A 7,105-nucleotide genomic window follows, 5' to 3' on the forward strand; every position below is an offset into this window, starting at 1 on the left:
CTTGTTGTTCTTCTTCTGCACAGCTAAGCTGGAAGTGGCATTTACAGCTCGCAATAGTGCAGAGTTATCTCAAAGAAAGGGGCCACGGTGTTTCTGTATCTCTATTATGTTGGTGCGGATTCGGAACTTTTAAATATCTTGATATATCTCGAGAACTACGCATCTGATCAAAAAATATCATAGAACATGAAAAGTAGGAAACTTAATTCTCTACAAAAAAGGTCTCTTAACATTTTGCCATAGCTCTCTTCGTTTCCGAGATATTTGCAGATTTATCTCAAGGGAAGGGGCCTGACGGACATATTTCGAGATATTTCTTCTTCTTGTTGTTCTTCTTCTGCACAGCTAAGCTGGAAGTGGCATTTGCAGCTCGCAATAGTGCAGAGTCATCTCAAAGAAAGGGGCCACGGTGTTTCTGTATCTCTATTATGTTGGTGCGGCTTCGGAACTTTTAAATATCTCGATATATCTCGAAAACTACGCTTCTGATCAAAAAATATCATAGAACATAAATTGTAGGAAACTTAATTCTCTACAAAAAAGGTCTCTGAACATTTTGCCATAGCTCGCTTCGTTTCCGAGATATTTGCAGATTTATCTCAAGGGAAGGGGCCTGACGGACATATTTCGAGATATTTCTTCTTCTTGTTGTTCTTCTTCTGCACAGCTAAGCTGGAAGTGGCATTTGCGGCTCGGACTAGTGCAGAGTTATCTCAAAGAAAGGGGCCACGGTGTTTCTGTATCTCTATTATGTTGGTGCGGCTTCGGAACTTTTAAATATCTTGATATATCTCGAGAACTACGCATCTGATCAAAAAATGTCATAGAACGTAAAAAGTAGGAAACTTAATTCTCTACAAAAAAGGTCTCTTCACATTTTGCCATAGCTCTCTTCGTTTCCGAGATATTTCCAGATTTATCTCAAGGGAAGGGGCCTGACGGACATATTTCGAGATATTTCTTCTTCTTGTTGTTCTTCTTCTGCACAGCTAAGCTGGAAGTGGCATTTGCAGCTCGCAATAGTGCAGAGTTATCTCAAAGAAAGGGGCCACGGTGTTTCTGTATCTCTATTATGTTGGTGCGGCTTCGGAACTTTTAAATATCTGGATATATCTCGAAAACTACGCTTCTGATCAAAAAATATCATAGAACCTAAATTGTAGGAAACATAATTCTCTACAAAAAAGGTCTCTTAACATTTTGCCATAGCTCGCTTCGTTTCCGAGATATTTGCAGATATATCTCAAGGGAAGGGGCCTGACGGACATATTTCGAGATATTTCTTCTTCTTGTTGTTCCTCTTCTGCACAGCTAAGCTGGAAGTGGCATTTGCAGCTCGCAATAGTGCAGAGTTATCTCATAGAAAGGGGCCACGGTGTTTCTGTATCTCTATTATGTTGGTGCGGCTTCGGAACTTTTAAATATCTTGATATATCTCGAGAACTACGCATCTGATCAAAAAATATCATAGAACATAAAAAGTAGGAAACTTAATTCTCTACAAAAACGGTCTCTTAACATTTTGCCATAGCTCGCTTCGTTTCCGAGATATTTGCAGATTTATCTCAAGGGAAGGGGCCTGACGGACATATTTCGAGATATTTCTTCTTCTTGTTGTTCTTCTTCTGCACAGCTGAGCTGGAAGTGGCATTTGCAGGTCGCAATAGTGCAGAGTTATCTCAAAGAAAGGGGCCACGGTGTTTCTGTATCTCTATTATGTTGGTGCGGCTTCGGAACTTTTAAATATCTCGATATATCTCGAAAACTACGCTTCTGATCAAAAAATATCATAGAACGTAAATTGTAGGAAACATTATTCTCTACAAAAAAGGTCTCTTAACATTTTGCCATAGCTCGCTTCGTTTCCGAGATATTTGCAGATTTATCACAAGGGAAGGGCCCTGATGGACATATTTCGAGATATTTCTTCTTCTTGTTGTTCTTCTTCTGCACAGCTAAACTGGAAGTGGCATTTCCAGCTCGCAATCGTGCGGAGTTATCTCAAAGAAAGGGGCCACGGTGTTTCTGTATCTCTATTATGTTGGTGCGGCTTCGGAACTTTTAAATATCTCGATATATCTCGAAAACTACGCTTCTGATCAAAAAATATCATAGAACATAAATTGTAGGAAACTTAATTCTCTACAAAAAAGGTCTCTTAACATTTTGCCATAGCTCGCTTCGTTTCCGAGATATTTGCAGATTTATCTCAAGGGAAGGGGCCTGACGGACATATTTCGAGATATTTCTTCTTCTTGTTGTTCTTCTTCTGCACAGCTAAGCTGGAAGTGGCATTTGCAGCGCGCAATAGTGCAGAGTTATCTCAAAGAAAGGGGCCACGGTGTTTCTGTATCTCTATTATGTTGGTGCGGCTTCGGAACTTTTAAATATCTCGATATATCTCGAAAACTACGCTTCTGATCAAAAAATATCATAGAACATAAATTGTAGGAAACATAATTCTCTACAAAAAACGTCTCTTAACATTTTGCTATAGCTCGCTTCGTTTCCGAGATATTTGCAGATTCAGCTGAAAGGAACGGGCCTGACGGACATATTTCGAGATACTTCTTCTTCTTGTTGTTCTTCCTCTGCACAGCTAACCTGGAAGTGGCATTTGCAGCTCGCAATAGTGCAGAGTTATCTCAAAGAAAGGGGCCACGGTGTTTCTGTATCTCTATTATGTTGGTGCGGCTTCGGAACTTTTAAATATCTTGATATATCTCGAGAACTACGCATCTGATCAAAAAATATCATAGAACATAAAAAGTAGGAAACTTAATTCTCTACAAAAACGGTCTCTTAACATTTTGCCATAGCTCGCTTCGTTTCCGAGATATTTGCAGATTTATCTCAAGGGAAGGGGCCTGACGGACATATTTCGAGATATTTCTTCTTCTTGTTGTTCTTCTTCTGCACAGCTGAGCTGGAAGTGGCATTTGCAGGTCGCAATAGTGCAGAGTTATCTCAAAGAAAGGGGCCACGGTGTTTCTGTATCTCTATTATGTTGGTGCGGCTTCGGAACTTTTAAATATCTCGATATATCTCGAAAACTACGCTTCTGATCAAAAAATATCATAGAACGTAAATTGTAGGAAACATAATTCTCTACAAAAAAGGTCTCTTAACATTTTGCCATAGCTCGCTTCGTTTCCGAGATATTTCCAGATATATCTCAAGGGAAGGGGCCTGACGGACATATTTCGAGATATTTCTTCTTCTTGTTGTTCTTCTTCTGCACAGCTAAGCTGGAAGTGGCATTTGCAGCTCGCAATAGTGCAGAGTTATCTCAAAGAAAGGGGCCACGGTGTTTCTGTATCTCTATTATGTTGGTGCGGCTTCGGAACTTTTAAATATCTTGATATATCTCGAGAACTACGCATCTGATCAAAAAATATCATAGAACATAAAAAGTAGGAAACTTAATTCTCTATAAAAACGGTCTCTTAACATTTTGCCATAGCTCGCTTCGTTTCCGAGATATTTGCAGATTTATCTCAAGGGAAGGGGCCTGACGGACATATTTCGAGATATTTCTTCTTCTTGTTGTTCTTCTTCTGCACAGCTGAGCTGGAAGTGGCATTTGCAGGTCGCAATAGTGCAGAGTTATCTCAAAGAAAGGGGCCACGGTGTTTCTGTATCTCTATTATGTTGGTGCGGCTTCGGAACTTTTAAATATCTCGATATATCTCGAAAACTACGCTTCTGATCAAAAAATATCATAGAACGTAAATTGTAGGAAACATTATTCTCTACAAAAAAGGTCTCTTAACATTTTGCCATAGCTCGCTTCGTTTCCGAGATATTTGCAGATTTATCACAAGGGAAGGGTCCTGATGGACATATTTCGAGATATTTCTTCTTCTTGTTGTTCTTCTTCTGCACAGCTAAACTGGAAGTGGCATTTCCAGCTCGCAATCGTGCGGAGTTATCTCAAAGAAAGGGGCCACGGTGTTTCTGTATCTCTATTATGTTGGTGCGGCTTCGGAACTTTTAAATATCTCGATATATCTCGAAAACTACGCTTCTGATCAAAAAATATCATAGAACATAAATTGTAGGAAACTTAATTCTCTACAAAAAAGGTCTCTTAACATTTTGCCATAGCTCGCTTCGTTTCCGAGATATTTGCAGATTTATCTCAAGGGAAGGGGCCTGACGGACATATTTCGAGATATTTCTTCTTCTTGTTGTTCTTCTTCTGCACAGCTAAGCTGGAAGTGGCATTTGCAGCGCGCAATAGTGCAGAGTTATCTCAAAGAAAGGGGCCACGGTGTTTCTGTATCTCTATTATGTTGGTGCGGCTTCGGAACTTTTAAATATCTCGATATATCTCGAAAACTACGCTTCTGATCAAAAAATATCATAGAACATAAATTGTAGGAAACATAATTCTCTACAAAAAACGTCTCTTAACATTTTGCCATAGCTCGCTTCGTTTCCGAGATATTTGCAGATTCAGCTGAAAGGAACGGGCCTGACGGACATATTTCGAGATACTTCTTCTTCTTGTTGTTCTTCCTCTGCACAGCTAAGCTGGAAGTGGCATTTGCAGCTCGCAATAGTGCAGAGTTATCTCAAAGAAAGGGGCCACGGTGTTTCTGTATCTCTATTATGTTGGTGCGGCTTCGGAACTTTTAAATATCTTGATATATCTCGAGAACTACGCATCTGATCAAAAAATATCATAGAACATAAAAAGTAGGAAACTTAATTCTCTACAAAAACGGTCTCTTAACATTTTGCCATAGCTCGCTTCGTTTCCGAGATATTTGCAGATTTATCTCAAGGGAAGGGGCCTGACGGACATATTTCGAGATATTTCTTCTTCTTGTTGTTCTTCTTCTGCACAGCTGAGCTGGAAGTGGCATTTGCAGGTCGCAATAGTGCAGAGTTATCTCAAAGAAAGGGGCCACGGTGTTTCTGTATCTCTATTATGTTGGTGCGGCTTCGGAACTTTTAAATATCTCGATATATCTCGAAAACTACGCTTCTGATCAAAAAATATCATAGAACGTAAATTGTAGGAAACATAATTCTCTACAAAAAAGGTCTCTTAACATTTTGCCATAGCTCGCTTCGTTTCCGAGATATTTGCAGATATATCTCAAGGGAAGGGGCCTGACGGACATATTTCGAGATATTTCTTCTTCTTGTTGTTCTTCTTCTGCACAGCTAAGCTGGAAGTGGCATTTGCAGCTCGCAATAGTGCAGAGTTATCTCAAAGAAAGGGGCCACGGTGTTTCTGTATCTCTATTATGTTGGTGCGGCTTCGGAACTTTTAAATATCTTGATATATCTCGAGAACTACGCATCTGATCAAAAAATATCATAGAACATAAAAAGTAGGAAACTTAATTCTCTATAAAAACGGTCTCTTAACATTTTGCCATAGCTCGCTTCGTTTCCGAGATATTTGCAGATTTATCTCAAGGGAAGGGGCCTGACGGACATATTTCGAGATATTTCTTCTTCTTGTTGTTCTTCTTCTGCACAGCTGAGCTGGAAGTGGCATTTGCAGGTCGCAATAGTGCAGAGTTATCTCAAAGAAAGGGGCCACGGTGTTTCTGTATCTCTATTATGTTGGTGCGGCTTCGGAACTTTTAAATATCTCGATATATCTCGAAAACTACGCTTCTGATCAAAAAATATCATAGAACGTAAATTGTAGGAAACATTATTCTCTACAAAAAAGGTCTCTTAACATTTTGCCATAGCTCGCTTCGTTTCCGAGATATTTGCAGATTTATCACAAGGGAAGGGTCCTGATGGACATATTTCGAGATATTTCTTCTTCTTGTTGTTCTTCTTCTGCACAGCTAAACTGGAAGTGGCATTTCCAGCTCGCAATCGTGCGGAGTTATCTCAAAGAAAGGGGCCACGGTGTTTCTGTATCTCTATTATGTTGGTGCGGCTACGGAACTTTTAAATATCTCGATATATCTCGAAAACTACGCTTCTGATCAAAAAATATCATAGAACATAAATTGTAGGAAACTTAATTCTCTACAAAAAAGGTCTCTTAACATTTTGCCATAGCTCGCTTCGTTTCCGAGATATTTGCAGATTTATCTCAAGGGAAGGGGCCTGACGGACATATTTCGAGATATTTCTTCTTCTTGTTGTTCTTCTTCTGCACAGCTAAGCTGGAAGTGGCATTTGCAGCGCGCAATAGTGCAGAGTTATCTCAAAGAAAGGGGCCACGGTGTTTCTGTCTCTCTATTATGTTGGTGCGGCTTCGGAACTTTTAAATATCTCGATATATCTCGAGAACTACGCATCTGATCAAAAAATATCGTAGAAGATAAAAAGTGGGAAACTTAATTCTCTACAAAAAAGGTCTCTTAACATTTCGCCATAGCTCGCTTCGTTTCCGAGATATTTGCAGATTTATCTCAAGGGAAGGGGCCTGTCGGACATATTTCGAGATATTTCTTCTTCTTGTTGTTCTTCTTCTGCACAGCTAAGCTGGAAGTGGCATTTGCGGCTCGCACTAGTGCAGAGTTATCTCAAAGAAAGGGGCCACGGTGTTTCTGTATCTCTATTATGTTGGTGCGGCTTCGGAACTTTTAAATATCTCGATATATCTCGAAAACTACGCTTCTGATCAAAAAATATCATAGAACCTAAATTGTAGGAAACATAATTCTCTACAAAAAAGGTCTCTTAACATTTTGCCATAGCTCGCTTCGTTTCCGAGATATTTGCAGATATATCTCAAGGGAAGGGGCCTGACGGACATATTTCGAGATATGTCTTCTTCTTGTTGTTCTTCTTCTGCACAGCTAAGCTGGAAGTGGCATTTGCAGCTCGCAATAGTGCAGAGTTATCTCAAAGAAAGGGGCCACGGTGTTTCTGTATCTCTATTATGTTGGTGCGGCTTCGGAACTTTTAAATATCTTGATATATCTCGAGAACTACGCATCTGATCAAAAAATATCATAGAACATAAAAAGTAGGAAACTTAATTCTCTATAAAAACGGTCTCTTAACATTTTGCCATAGCTCGCTTCGTTTCCGAGATATTTGCAGATTTATCTCAAGGGAAGGGGCCTGACGGACATATTTCGAGATATTTCTTCTTCTTGTTATTCTTCTTCTGCAC

The sequence above is a fragment of the Osmia lignaria genome, unplaced genomic scaffold (genome assembly GCF_051020975.1).
Source record: "Osmia lignaria lignaria isolate PbOS001 unplaced genomic scaffold, iyOsmLign1 scaffold0016, whole genome shotgun sequence".
Lineage (NCBI taxonomy): Eukaryota > Metazoa > Arthropoda > Insecta > Hymenoptera > Megachilidae > Osmia > Osmia lignaria.